Source organism: Marmota flaviventris, chromosome X (genome assembly GCF_047511675.1).
Source record: "Marmota flaviventris isolate mMarFla1 chromosome X, mMarFla1.hap1, whole genome shotgun sequence".
NCBI lineage: Eukaryota > Metazoa > Chordata > Mammalia > Rodentia > Sciuridae > Marmota > Marmota flaviventris.
The window spans coordinates 11,812,094-11,828,398 of NC_092518.1; the positions used below are offsets into that span (position 1 = coordinate 11,812,094).

At 36.2% G+C, this 16,305-nt stretch overlaps 1 pseudogene; it reads right to left on the reverse strand.

The window, feature by feature from the left end:
• Positions 1–6,603: 6,603 nt before the first annotated feature.
• LOC114085994 (poly(rC)-binding protein 2 pseudogene) lies at positions 6,604–11,237 on the reverse strand (annotated as a pseudogene).
• Between the last annotated feature and the right edge of the window lie 5,068 nt (positions 11,238–16,305).

The following is a 16,305-nucleotide window of genomic DNA, read 5'->3' on the forward strand; positions in this document are numbered from 1 at the left end:
AGTTCTAGAACTCTAGAAGAGAAGCTGTTGGGTTAATAAAAGTAACAAAGATCAAGCTGAGCAAAAGTCATTACGTGGGACTAACTGAACCGATGAATAACGAGTATGATTTTATATAAATTGTGTTCAGATATTGCTGAGTTTTTAACTTTTAAATGTAAGGAGCTCTTTTCAGTTTTTCTTAAGATATCCATAACTCATAATAACTTATTAGAATATCCTTTTGTAAACAAAAGTGAAATCTTTATCTTTCCTTTCTACTTAGCCCCTCTAGAATTTGGAAATTCTTATTAAGTATGCTTATTTCCATGGCAATATAATTATCTACATGAGTTCAGCAAGAAACTATCTTCCTTGTAATAGGACATAATTTTTAAGATTATTTATATTATCAAGGCTTTTACCAGAATGTCAAATTTAGAATGATGAAGAAAATCAGATATGACCCATACAATTTTAAGGAACAAAGGCTGACTTTATGGAGCCTAGGCTTACAAAGTCCTCTAGGATAAAACCTGCCTGGTACCTGGATCACAGGTTACCTAGTCTTATGGGTGGGTAAATGTTTTAGTCAGATTTTTTTTTGTCACTGTAACAAAAAAACCTGGCAAGGACAATTAGAGGAGGAAAAGTTTATTTTGGCTCACAGTTTCAGAGCATGATCAGCTGACTCCATACATCTTGGCCCAAGATAAAGTCAAACATCATGGTGGAAGGGTATGATGGAGAAAAGCAGCTCACGACATTGCAACAAGGAAGCAAAGAACTCCATTTACCAGGGACAAAATATAAACTCCGAAGACATGTCCCCAATGACCCACCTCCTCCAGCCATTTCCTGCCACCTGCTTATAGTTACAGCTCAGTTAATCCATATCAGTGGATTAATGCCCTGATTAGGTTCAAGTTCTCATAACTCAATCACTTCACATCTAAACTTTATTGCATTGTTTCACATATAAGTTTTGCAGTGGGGGAACCTCATATCTAAACCATTACAGTAAGGCCCAGAAATATTAGGGTATTGCAGAAACCTTGAAAAGAGAAGAACTCATCCAAATTTTTATGTATTGGTAGGTGAAGTCTGGGAGTGAGTTCTTGGCTCAGCCTATCCTTAAAAGGCTTTTGAAAGCCTACTCTGAGATTCTTAATGAAAAGTTCTAGGAAAGCAAACTTTAAAAGGTCTATGTAGACAGTTATCATTATTGGTATACTTATATAAATAATAGGGCCAAATCTGAGGGAGACAAGACTTATTTTTAAAACAAGAATAAGCTTAATTGGTTATTATTAATCAAAAAGAGGGGTCACTATAGAAATTTTGTTTCATTGGGAAACTATAGCACACCCTTGTGGTGTATCAGAATCTAATCGTATTCATTGTCTTTGAGGCCTTATGTCTACCTACAAATTGAATTGGCTTCTATGGTCTTTCACAGTTTTTTTCAGTCCTTGTCAAATTCTCAGTTCTTCTAGCTTCCTCCAATATCTTACTACAACTCTACAATTAACATTTTCAATTTTTCTCCCACCATCCTGACTGGCATCACTGAGAACTAAAACCTGACAGCCCAGATCCTTACTGGGACTCTTGATTGCTCTTGATACTTTATCCCCATTCCCTGTGCCCATCACTGGGATCTAAAGAAGTCTTGCAAGCTGAAGCCAACAGGAAACTTTCATGCCTAGAACTTCTGCTGTGTGGGCAACTCAGGATACATTGAGCTCAACATCTAGAAATCTTCTTAACCAAATAATTTACTACCAAATCTGTCATGATGCAGCTGATCTCTACTGAATAAAAGGCAACCAAAGGAGTAATAGACTTGTATTATTCTTCTTTCCTTGAACAAGACAAGGAACTGACAAAGACTATCTTCTGGATCAGTCTTTAAACAGGCTCCTTTGAGCCCTCATTTAAACTGTCTCATTCTTAGGCTTTGTCTTCAGCCTGCATAGCCCAATTTTAGCAATAATCTTGCTAAGTTAGTTTAGTGAGAATTCCCCCACCCTTGATATCTGATCCTCTTGGCCTGGATTCAGCTAAAGTCCTGTTAAGCCAACTTAGCAAGAATCCCTCAACTCTTGATATCTCATTTTAGTAATTTTCCATCCACTGTATTCATTGGCTATAAATCTTCAGCTGTCTTTGCTGTATTTGGAGTTGAGCCGGACCTCTCTCCTCTATTGTGATAGTCTTGACACCTGTCATAATAGTCCTAAATAAGTCTCCCTTACCATTTTAACAGTACTTTTTAGAGTACTTTTTTCCTTAAAAATATTAAAAATTTAACTCACTAATAATGGAAACAGTCAGATGCTACAAATCAGCTGAAGGGAGATTCCAAAGAACAGACATATTTACAGATCAGGAATATTGAAATAAATATACAAATGAAGGCAAAACTTGTTTTTTCCACAGTAGGAGAAGGAAGTCGGTTGAATTTCTACTAGACAGAATTTGCATGTCTATGAACAAGAATAATTTTGCAAACACAGAGTTGTAAAAAACCCTCAATGGCAATGAGAGGCTAGAATTATATAACCCAGAAAGATGTACTCTAGATTGAGCCAAATGCAGTCCGTTACCTGACTCTTTATAAATAAAGTTTTATTGGAATACATTTATTTGTATATCATCTGTGGCTGCTGTCATTGAATAATTTGAGCACTGACCATATAGCAAACAAAACCTAAAATATTTTCTCTCTGGCCTTTTATAGAAAAGGTTTCTCTACCCTCCTACAGTGGACAGTACATGGTTTTCCACTGAATCACAAATTTCTCTTCCTACTACTGATAAGGAATACACTACTATTAGCTCTATTTTACAAATAAGGAAACTAAGGCCATTAAGTGGTAGAACCAGAATTCTAACTCAGCTAAGTCAGGTCCAATCATTAGTGCTGTGATCAATGAGTTGTTTATTTTGCCTCCATAACAAGAACAACAAAATCCTGAAGCTAAAATACAACCAAACATTGCAATTCTTTAAAAAAAAATTTTTTTCAAGCCCAGCCTAGCCAATTTCCCAGTTGTAGATGGACAACATGCCTTTATTATATTTGTTTACTTTTTTAATGTAGTGCTAAGGATCAAACCCAGTGCCTCACACATGCAAGGCAAATGCTCTGCCACTGAGCAACAACCCTAGCCACAACATTACAACTCTTTAAAAATTATTTCATATTTTTTTTTATTTTTGTAGTTGTCAATGGAACTTTATTTATTTTTATGTGGTGCTGAGAATCAAACCCAGTGCCTCACACATGTTAGGTAAATGCTCTACCACCGAGCTACAACCTCAGCCCAAAATTATTTCATATTTAAGAAAGAGAATGTTGTAGTTAGAAGTGTGTGTGTGTGTGTGTGTGTGTGTGTGTGTGCATGGACATGTGCACATATATATGTGGTGGTAGGGAGCTGGTTAGGAAAGGAGTGACTGCTTGATAACTAAGTACCTTAATCTTACTTTTATTCTTTGATCTAAAACTACTCTTATAGTGCAAGTGAATTAAATTGTGGTACATACTTGTATAAAACAGAGCATTAGTTGTATATCATCTAACAAGGAATTCATCCAGAAACTGAAAGTTATTTCCATTTTGTAGTATATTTTTGCTTTTTTTTTATATCTGTCCAGTATCACAACCCTCTATACTTTGTGCACGTTAACTTTGGTTGTCACTTTCTTAAATAGTTGATTTTTCCCTTTTCCCCATTTATTAGTTTTCTTCAATTGAAAGTGCTATTCTCTGAAAGGGATTAGGTAGGTTAACTGCATTAAACAGCCCTTTCCTTTAGTCAGTGTTTAAAATATCTAAACACTACCCCTGCTTTACACCTTTCCACTTTTTTGAGTGGAAAAATGAAATGAAACACTCCAGTGATAAAAGAATGTCTGAGATCAAGCCCAGCCCAGCCAATTTCCCAGATAGCCTTGGAAATGGTGTCTTTAGCATCAGATTGCATGGGAAATCTTTGTCAAATCTTTTTTTGTATACATTTATAAATAATACTTCTCAGAGTATCACTAATAGTCACAAGACACAGTGGGTGAATTTCAGTGACAGAACTGCTGTGAGAAAATGAATGGACTGTTAATAAGCTCACTCTTAAATAATAGCTAAATTATTACACTGTAGTGTGGTGGATGTCACTTCCTTAGTGTGGCAAATTACATTTGAAAGTGCCAGTGTGAACATCTCAGGAATATTACATTGCACAGTGCTTTGGAGGGATTTTAAACTTTTCTATAGCTTTCACTCCTTTAACAAAGCTCTGTTTTAATTGGCTTTCATTAGTAGAGGGTGTCACAGACAATATTGGGTTTTCTGCCATATCCCCTCAATAGCCACCTCTATGCCACAAAGTTTTTATTGCAAGCACCTGTGATGCTTTGCCACAGGAATTCTTCTACCTCTATGAGCACCTAGACCTGCTTCTAGGCAAGTCCAAAGTGCTGAAGAACCAATCTGTCCAAGAGGTGCCCTCTTCTAGTGATGGATGTGAGTTGGTGGATAAATACCCAGCTTCCCTATCCATCAACTGAAAGAACTGGAGTGGAACAACCCTAGGATATGGGGTAACAATGAGATCTGGGAGTTCCCTAGCATGATTGGGCTCCTGTTGCCTCCAGAGTTTGTTAATATTCATTGTATTGGATACTTTCCCTTTCTCATTTTCTCCACTGGTGTTTCCTGGAACCGTCATCCAAACAAATGACTTACATTCAAATATTTGTCTTAGGCTCTGCTTCTAGAGTAACCTACATGAAGACTAAGTGAATATAAAGATTTTCTTTGCCACTTATCGTGTAACAAAAGAAATACTCTATTGTCCCTTTCATAGAACAACCTTGTAGTCTCAGTCAGTTTGAAGTAATGTAAGAGAATACTATAGACTTAAACAATAAATATTTATGTATCAGTTGTGGAGTCTGGGAAGTCCAAGTTCAAGGTACCAGTATAGGGCTGGAGTTGGAACTCATGGGTAGAGCTTGTGCCAAGCATGTGCAAGGCTCTGGGTTCAATGCTCAGCACACACACACACACCCCAAACTGGTGCATAATGTTCTGTGTCTGGTAAGGGCTTTCTTCCTAATTCATCATCAGCTTCTTCTCCCCAAGTCCTCACATAGCAGAAGGAGTGAGGAGTTCTCTGAGATGTCTTTTTTATTAGAGCATTGTAGTTATTCATAGTAGCTGGGTTCATTTTGACAAAATCATACATGCATGAAATTTGATTTCATTCCCTATTCCCCCTTTTTCCGTTCCCTCCTCCCTCCCCCATTCTCCTTCCTCTATTGATTTTTCTTTCACTCATTTATTTTTTATTGCTTCTTTCTACTTATACATAAATGTGAAATTCCCTGTGGTATATTTATATGATTTTGTTAAGATCACATAAAATGATTTTGTTAAATTCAACTATATTTTCTCCCCTTTCTCATCCCTCCTCCCTCCCTTTTGATCTCCTCCTACTCCACTGATTGTCCATATATCTTTATGATATTCTATCCTTCCCTCCTTCTTTCTCTTATTTTGCTTTAGCTTCCACATGGCAGACAAAACATTTGACCCTCAATTTCCTGAGACTGGCTTATTTCACTTAGCATTATCTTCTCTATTTTCTCAGGTTGTTTTTACAAGGGCAATAATCCCATTCATGGCTGTATGCTCATAACCTAATCAACTAACTCCTCAACCATCTCCTAATACTATCACCTTGGAAGGTGTCAATATTTCAACATACGAATTTTGGGAAACACAAACATTTTAGTCCATAGCACTTCCTAAATCTCATTTCTATAGGAAAGCAGTATGTTACATTAGGAAAGCCATGGATTTAGGATTTAGATTCAACCTTGAGTACAAATTCTGCCTTTGTCATTGACTGGCTATTTTACCTGTGTGACCTTGTTCAAGTAATTTTGCCTTAACAAACCTCAAGTTCCCCACTTACAAAAGAGGGATAATACCTCTCTCCAGAGTTGGTAAGAGAAACAACTGCATAATGTACGTCAACAGCTCAGTACAGTGCTTGAAATATAGTAATAATCTAATAAATTTCAGTTGCCCTACCTCCAATTGCTGGCCACTACCAGTGGGATGTAATGTTTTGTCCTTGTAGCATTTCTCATAGAATGTAGAGCAGATACATAAACAGAGTGAGAATACATCAATATTCCAAGCTTCATGTGATGGGGAAAAAAGTATTAAAGATAACTCTGAAGAAACCCTGTTTAGCTAAAAAAAAATTCCAGTCTTTTAATTACTTTAAAAAATTTCTAACATTACAGAAGTAAACCACTCCAGTAGTTCTATGACAAACAAAAAAACCTGTGAGCAAAAATTTCCAAAATAAAACAAAGCAGGGAGAGGCTTATAAAACTAAATATAGAGCTCAGTACTAACAGCTGAATGGGGAAAGGAATTAAAATAATTTTAAAAATCACAAGTGAATGATAAAGTATAGAGAAACTGAAATTTACAGACTATTTAAAACCTGGAATTGCTGAGTGTTCAGAAACTACACAGATGAATCAAGGGTGGTGAACAGTTGAAAGGGATTATGGATAAATCTACATTGTTCCAGTTGTTACTCATGGCAGCATCTCTGAGGAAGACTTGGCAGTTAGATATTGAACCAGGCAAATGTTTGTAGCAGATCCAATGATTATAACCTGCCTATCAGTAGATCCTGCCACTGGGTTTGCAGTTTTGATATGTGTTCCAGACATCTGGTGAACCTTGTTGATCTTGGCACCCTGATGCCCCATTAATATGCTTGGAATGATGAGTTCATGAGTAGTCGTAAGCAGATGCATCCAAACCTACCCAATAACCTTAAACTGCTGGGGAATGAATGCAATGCCACTGAATCAGATATTGCCATGCAAAATAGGAAAACAAGAGTTAAATTGCCAACTGGGCAGCTCAGTCAAATGAGACTGTGGAATAGTGTGTTGTTCTTGAATGATAGAGGCTTCTATAGAGGAGATCCCTCCAGGTCAGAGCTAACATACATAGATGGAAGGTATGGGGAAAGCTTGCTCTGTTGCTGCCTGTGCTGACCTGTCCTGACCACTTTCAAAGATGACTGGACAGCTGGGTGTACTTCAGGGTTGGGAGAATTCCACCATAAGCATACAGGTCTGTTTGACACACTAAATGATGGACTGTAAAATGCTCACAGTTGTGATAGCCTGTTTAGTAGAAGTGGGAAGAACATTCCCTGCCACTTGCACCTGAACCCTTTACTCTCTCATATTTCCTTGATCTTGCAACCACAATTGCCAATGAGAGAGCCACATTGATTAGCAGGGACCACCATGTTCAGGGTGACCAGGATCTATTGGTTGAGGGATCCTGTCTTTCAGTTGGTCAATGATCATAGCAAAGGCTTAACAGATGGAGTTAGTGGGTCTAGGTAAAGTAGTAATTCTCTCAGTACAATTCCCTCCTGCATGCTGATATATCCACTACTCTACATATCTTCTTAACTAAGTCCCCTTCCTGATGATACTGCAAAATTCCATGCATAAATTGCTGGATGGTGAAAGTGACATTTAATCCCACTTCAAACATTTCCCATCCATCCCCAGGACCCCTGTCACCTTCCTGCTGATTTCTATTGTTCTGTCTCTGGCCTTCCCTTCCCCTTCCCACCCACTCTCCTTTTCTTCTCAGTTGCCATGAGCCTGCAGTTTTGGCTTTCACTACTACTAGACTTAACCACTCAAAGTAAAGTTTTCCAGAACACCACTGGACATGGAGACAGATGTGATTAAAGTATGAGACATAAAAGGAAAACAATTGACACATTTGGTTACATTTAAATGGAGAACTTATGTTAGCAAAAGGTATCATTAAGAAAGAGAAAAATTAAGCCATAGAAAGAGAGAAGATATTTTAAATTCCTATACCCAAAAAAGGGCATTTAGATAGAATATATAAAGTAAAAAAAATAGAAACCCAAGGGAAAAAAATGAGCAAAGGACTTAAACATGAGCCATACAAAAGAGGATACCCAAATGATTGATAAACATAATAAAGCATGTCCAAAGCCATCACTAGTCATGTGATAATGTATATTAAAAATCATTTTGGGAGCAAGGGGCTAAATGTAGACAAACAGGTCTTTAAATCTCTACTACACTCTGAATAGTTTTCCAAAATTAAAATATTTAACACTACCAAGTACAACCTAGGATATGGAACACTGAAACTGTCATGCACTACTGGTAGGAATGTCAATTGGTACCATCAATTAGAAAACCAATTTGATGTTGTCAGTTAAAGGTGGAGATACTTATACTTTATGACCCCTGCAATACATACTTTAGAATTCCATTTATATAGCTTTTGAAAAGAAACAAAACCAGAGTATAATTTAAGGTTGTATACATATGTGGCAAAAATTAAACACTACAAGGAGTTATTATCATAAAGTCAGAAGAATAATTACTTCTAGAGAGGAAGAAGGGCCTTGTGATGGGGCAGAAGTACACAGGAATCTAGTAGAGAGGATAGTGACATTTTGGATGTTAGTTGTAAGAGTGGTTAATCTGCAATAATTCAGGTACTGCATGCTTGTGCTTCATGTACTTTCTCATATGTATGATATGTTTCATTATAAGAATGTTTTAAAAACTGTTATACAAAGTCTGCTCTGAAAAAACACTGGTTAGTGAAATTTTAATATACATCAATCACAGGAAGGCTCTTCCATGGGAGTATGTGATGATATATATTAAAATTCATTTTGGGAGCAAGGGGCTAAATGTAGACGAACAGGTCTTTAATATGCCAAGGTATATTGTGAAACTACAATAGGTCAAGAGTATGTAGTGACTTGTGTGATCACAAAACTCTTTTCCCAAGATTCATCTTAATAGAGTACACATTTAGGAAAGTAGATGGGATAAATATATCAAGTCCCAGTTTCATGAGCTAGTTGATCTGGTCCAACCAAAGGCTTCAGGAATTTTGTGCAAATCATAAAAATGCAAAGCAGCAAACAAATGAAGTTTTAGGTGGTGCTGAGCTGAAGGCCCTCTCTATTTTTAAAATCCTCATCATTTCAAGTGTCTACTCGATTGATCCCAAACACGAGTAGTGAAGGATCAGCCCATACCTATACTACTAGATAATAAATCTAGCCCATATCCTAAGATTTATTTCTTTGTCTCTGCTCGTTCCAATTTTTTTATCTTTATTTTATTCATTTATTTTTATGTGGTGCTTAGGCTCAAACCCAGCACCTCGCATGTGCTAGGTGAGCACTCTACCACTGAGCCACAACCCCAGCCCCTCTTTCCAATTATAGTGACCATGTTGGTAACTCTTTGTCTATGGATGGATAGATCCCATATTTACTCACTTGACTGTTTTATGTTCATGCCAATCTCAGTTGTTTATAAGCAAAATCATTCTGGTGGGATCCAACATCTGCCCTGATGTTGGTACTATTCTCACTGGAACACTATGTCAGTTAGCTACTGTATAATAAAGCATGACAGACTGAGTGGCTTAAATCAACAACCACAATTCTGTGGTCTGGAAATTCAGACTAAGTTCAGATGGATGAGTCCTCTGTTGGTCTCAGCTAGGTGACCCTCATGTGCTTGTAGGCAGCTGTTGGGTAAGCTAGAATACTGGCTAGCTGTTAGCTGAGGCAGCTCTTTGAGTTCCAGTCATGGGTCTCTCTCATCATCCATCAGACAGCCCTGAATGAGCTTGTTCACATGGTAGCTTATGATGAAAGTCCCAAGAACAGCAAGAAAAAGATAACTTCAAAGTGCAAGGGCATTTCAAATCTTTTCTTGCATCATATTTGTTATTGTACTATATGGCCATGTCTAGAGTCAGTACAGGAGACTATTCAAGGTTGTGGATACAGGGAGACTTGAATAAATTGGGGGCTATTACTCCTACAATCTGCCAAAGCTACTTCTGGCATCATAACCATTCATTATCAAAACTATCTCTAAAAGTGAACTAACTTATGGTGCCTCTGATACAAAATTCACTGCCAAGTTATATTTTTAAAACCAAACCGGTTCACTGGTCTTTTAAAGGAATGCTCTGAATAGGAAAGACTGATTAAAATAGAGGTCTATTACATTTTCAAAGATATGATGAAACATAAACGGTTTCTCCTAAGGAAAGTGTGCAAGATGATTAGTCAAGGAAAATTTTAATTATAACTTAAAAACAGAAGGATTCTGGCAGATATGGATTATCATTAGACAGCATTTGTTACAGAAATGCAAAAGCTATGACCTATCCTTTAGTTTCACTTCTTTTTGTTTGGCAAAATCTGTTCCTTGTTCTTTTTTTTTTTTTTTTTTAAACATGACTCTGTCCTGTTTACAGTTTAACTTGTTGCAGACTTCAAGTTATTATCCAAGACTGGACATATTAACTCTGTCTGTTGTAAGAGAAGTCTGTCATGTTGGGTAATTATGACTGTGGGAGGCAATCAGGAAAAGGCAGAACAGGCCCAGGCCTGCTTTCTGTTGTCTTCAGGCATTGACAGTCTATGGCTGTGGCCATGCTAATTTGGAAGAAGACTCACATCTCCAAGACACAGGGATATTTTAGAGGTAATTTCTCTCAGGAAACAGCAAGGATCATCAGGTGACTCCAGCAGGTACTGCCAATCTTGATTCCACTGACCACCTGAGGCTACCATCTTCTTCTGTTTTTATACTCTCACAACCACAAAAAAGGATTTTCACCAAGAATTTTAGACTACCAGTTCTATCTTTCATGGTAAATATCTCCTATTTCTTTCCTTTGGATAAATTTGAGCTCTATAGATAATTTAGAACTTGATAAGGTCATAGTTTTGACCTTTTTATTGGTGAAATGATGATGATGATGATGATGATGATGATGATGATGATGATAATGGATGGTGGTGACAATGATAGAGAGTAGTCCCTCTTGCCAAGTCCTTTATAAGAATAGTATTATTTAGTCTTTACAGCAAATCTCTTATCTCTATTTGACATAGGAAAATCCATGGTCACCAAAAGATTAACTTGCTCAAGGACTTATGGTTTATAAATGCTGACACTAGGATTGAACCTGGGTCTAATCACATTCTAAAGTTTTACCCTTAATGACTCAACTTCCCTATCCCTTGTTCAGAGCTTTCTTGATATGTCTGAACATCATCATCATCATCATCATCATCATCATCATCTTCATCTACATTTTTGTTATGCATTTGTTATTTGTAGGCATGTGCAGAATTGTGCCAGAAGTATGGTCTAAAATATGCATTTGCATACTAGAACATGGGATAAACAATCCTATAAGTAGCTCTCTTTATTGGTGGTCTTGGTAGAGAGGAAAAGCATACATAAATTATAAAAGCCTTGTCAACTGACAAACCTGGTTTTAATTAGAGCCTCCACCCTCCTCATCAAATCCCTGTGTGTTGATAACAAGCAGCAAAATAGAACCGTTTGGGTACTAACACATCTACTTCAACATTTTAGTTTTCAGTCAAATTGTGTGAAACTCAAGAGACCAAGGAGTGTCCTGGACATCTCACAGCTATAACTTTCTGATGCCAAGTCATTGAGAAATGACCTTTGAGATTTACATATCCTTTGGTCTCTATGTTGTGCTAGTTAAAAGAGCAGACTCAAACAGATTGCTTGGGATCAACCACAGATCTGCCAATTTACTTGTGTGACTTTGGACAAGTTACTTAACCTTTCTAAGTCTCAATTTCCTTGACCCGAAAATTGAAATGATAACAGTACTCTCTGCAATTGAATTGTTGTGGGGATTGAGATAATATGTGCTAGGCACTATGCATTTTACATATATTAAGTACAATCTAAACATTAGTTATTACTATCACTATTGTGTTGAGCAGCTAAAGTTAGGTAGACGTTTTCATTTTTTCTAAATAAATTTTTTTTAAATAGAAAAGCTATTCTGATTTTAAAAGTTATGTGTATTCTTTGAAAAGTTTAGAAAATGCAGTTATAAAAATTACTTTTGAACTTTTAAACATCCAAATTCTACTATTCTGTTGTCTTAGTCCATTCAGACCATAACTAAATACTTTAGAGCGGGTAATTTATAAACAATGGAAATTTATTGCTCACAGTTCAGGAGGCTGGGAAGTTCAAGACCAAGGTGCTAGAAGATTCAGTGTCTTGTTAGGAACTTAGAGATGTGCCTTCCAAGTCCCTACATGGTAGAAGAGCAGAAAGACACCAGTTACATTCATGAGGGTGGAGCCCTCATGACCTAATCACCTCACCCCTTAATACCATCACATTGAGGATTAGATTTCAACATAAGCATTTTGGAAGGACAGAAATATTCGGACCACAATCCCTAATACAATGCACCAAACTGTCCAGAGCTTAGTGGCTTGAAGCAAAAATCAATTATTATCTCACTGCTCTGTGGGCTGGAAATTTGGGCAGGGCTCATTTTATCTATTCAGTGTTCTGGGATTTAGGAGAGGCTGATGGTTGAGGAAGACCTCATTCGCTTACAGCTGATGGCTGGCAGGATGTTGGCCAGAAAACCTCAGTTTTCTTCCATGTGACCTCTCTAGCAGGTCACTGGGGCTAGTCACATGGTGGTCTCAGGGTTCCAAGTGCAGGAACAGAGACAAAACATCAAAGAACAGGCATTTTTCAGGTCTCTGCTAACATCCTTAATCTGAACATCCCAAATCTGAAATGCTTCAAAAATCCAAAAGTTCTTTAGTACCAACATAATACTTAACAAGTTTCAGATTTGGAGCCTTTCAGAATTTGAGTTTCGAGTTAGTGAGACTTAACTGGTAAAGTCTATGCAAATATTTTAAAAATCTCAAAAAAAATATCAGAATGTTAAACACTTGTGATCTGAAGAATTTTGGATAAGTGACATTCAACCTATGATGTACCATTGACTGAGCAAGTTAATTGGCTAAGCATAGACTCAAGAGGTCAAGAAATAGATTTCATGTTTTGGTGGAAGGAGTGCCAAAGCTACATTCCAAAGGTACAGGCATGTCAGGGTAGGAATCTTTTGAGGCTACTTTTTGCAATTCACCACAGATGAATGCTGTTAAAATCATATGTATATTATACATAGAAAAACATGAAAGACTATATACTTTAACAAAAGAAATCATATTAAACATGATTACTGTAACTTTTTCTATTAATTTGACACTGTGGCAATTTAATACCCTCCTTTTGCACAATATTCTAATATGTGAATTTACCATGACAAATTTAACTAATGTCTCTTGTATGATTTTTAGGTTGTTGCCAATTCTGCAATAAACTTCTCTACATATATACATTTTATCTATTTCTTCATTAGTTCCTTGTGTGTGTATTTCAGCCCCTGACTAGTTGTTGGGATAGTCTATAGAAAGATTGTATCCAGAGATGATATTCAAAATACTTAACAACATAATGGATACTAACCTTACCGATGAGCAAAATTGGTTCTAATCCTTTAGCTCTGGCTTGTGGGAAGGTTCAGGTCCCAAGGGAGAAGGCTGGGATCCTAGAGTATAGATAGTTGTAGAATGTTATTTACCCTTACAAACATACTGTAAGCCACAGAGCAATGTATGGGAATATCTGTTTCTCCTCATCCTCTCCAACCATACATATTGTCCAGCTTTTTCATCTTTACCAATCTGATCAATAACAATGGTGAAAACAATACTATTTTTATTCTGTATTTTCCTACTCACCCATGGGGCATTTTTTCATGTTTCATTACCACTTATTGGTTATTGTTGCTTTTAATGACTTGCCTATTTATGTCCTTTGCCCATTTTTCTTCGAAGTATGAACTTTAAAAAGCTAATATTTATTGATACCTTACCATATGCCTAAGTCATTAGTAGGTATTACTTATTTTAATGTTTATTATGACCCTACAAAGTTATAATTTTTCCTATTTTAGAGATACAAAAACAGGGGTAGAGGTTAAAATGGGCCCACCAGTATCTTGTTTCTCAATTCAGGTACCAGGATTCCAACTGAGACAGTGAGATTCTCTGTCTCAGGTTCTTTATCATTCTACTCTATTCTGCAGTTTCTGTAGTATTTACTTATAAGAGCTTCTTACATATGGATGTAAGAAGTAATTCATGTGGCTCATTTTCACTAATTACTCATTCTGCTTTTAACTTTTCTTTTGGTGCTTCTTGCTGTACAGGAGTTAAAATTTTCATGGATACATTTTTCTGTATGAACTTTTAAACTTTAATAAGAAGTTTACAGAACTATTTGATATGGTGAAATATCTCAAGCTTTTTTGTGAATGGATTCTGCCTTCAATATCATTCTAAGATGTTCCCCTATGTAAAGGGTAAAATATTATTCATCTATATTTTCTTCAAAGAATGAATTTAAGAATTATCTGAATGAACAAAATACATATGCTTAGGCCCCAAACCTACTGAATCAGAATCTCAACAGTGAGTATTAGATGTATGTTTTTAAAAGGATACTGAAAATCTCAGGCCAAGAGGACTGGTAAATATATATACATTTACCTCTTTTTGCTCCAAAAGGCACATAAAATTGGCTAAAGAATAGTAAATTAAGCATATATCTACAAAATCAATTCCAGATGGGTTAAACACTTAGTTGTGAAATCCCAAACTTAGCCTTTAGAAGAACACATAGAAGAGTATTTGTATAAGTCAAAATTCTCTAAAAAATCAATAGGAGATATATATACATACGTGTGTGTAGATAGATTGGTTGATATATCTATATAGACAGATAGAAAGAAAGTAAGTGAAGGAGGGAGAGGAAGAGAGAGGAAAAGGTTTATTTTTAGGAACTGGCTCACACATTGGTGGGGGCTGAAGTCTGAAATCCTAGGGGCAGGCTGGAAATTCTGGCAAGAGCTGCTATTGCAGTCTTGAGTGTGGAGGCAGAATTATTTCCTCTTTGGGGGAACTCAACCTCTTTTCTCTTAAGGTCTTCAACTGTTTTGATGAGGTCCACCCCACTTATGGCAACTAATCTGCTTTATCAAAATATACTGATGTAAATGTTTATCATAAACCAAAATATGTTTATGGTAATATACAGACTTGTCTGATCACATGACTGGATACCATCACATAATAAGTTTACATAAAAAATTTCAACATTTACAACATATTTTTGACCCTGTGGGAGTATCTATTAAACAAGACACACACTAAAGGACTTGGTACAGTGACAAAAATGTTGCTTTTTTTTTTTTTAATCGTATACAGTTTTTCATTCTCATTTGAAATTCCCTTAGGGAGAGAAGAATCCATATCAGACAATATGCTTTGTGGGATCATCATAACTTGTTTCCTTGTCAGAGACCTATATTCTTCATTTTACTTCTGTGATTTCTGATAAACACCAAAAAACAGTACAAGAACATAAAAGAGACAAATGTGTTTTAATTTAGGTGTCCACAAACCTAAATATTAGCTGTGGTACCACAATATCCTAAGCCAAAATACCAATGATGGATTTATTGTTGCCCTAATTTAAAACAAACCTGATTTATTTTTAAAAAAATGCAACCTCAAAACACAACTTGCCAGACGTGATATGGAATGCATTATGTGTCTAACCAAAAAACAAAATGCTACTCGGTACAGTGGACTTGAAAATTATCTTGCTATTAATAGATCTCCCAAATGGCTGTGATCTGTTGGATTTGATACATTCAAGTTTTGGCAGCTGTTGAGGACTGAAAACAAGTCATTCCATACATTATTACTTAATAAAGAAACTAGGTCATGAAATAGCCCTTTGGTGAATTTTTAAAAAATATTCTGAAGAGCCCAATTCCATCTTGAAAAGTCCCTGTCGTCGAATATGCTTGGCAAAGCAGCAATGTGATTAGCAGGCTCCTTATCTGAAACTGTATTAAATTGAGAGCAACTTGGGGTACCCTGTTACTTTCATCTCTTCATCTGGCACAAATGCCTGAAACATGGTACACACACAACAAATATTTGATGAATCTAAAAGCCATCGATGCAAATGTTTGGATTGAGAATGTTTATGAATACATCCATTGGACAGATTAACATTTTTAAGAATTGAAAGTAACACTGCTCTATTCTGTTAGGCTCGTTTTTTTTTTTTTTTTTTTTTTTTTTTTTTTAATGTTCCATTGAAAGGCATTTTCCACCCACTTGTTCCTTTAAAAACAAACTTTAAAAAAAGATCCTAGTGGATTGTTAGATTTAGTTTTTTATTTAAAGAAATACTTATTTTAAGCTGGATTCTCTCAGTAATGAACTCTGAGAAAAG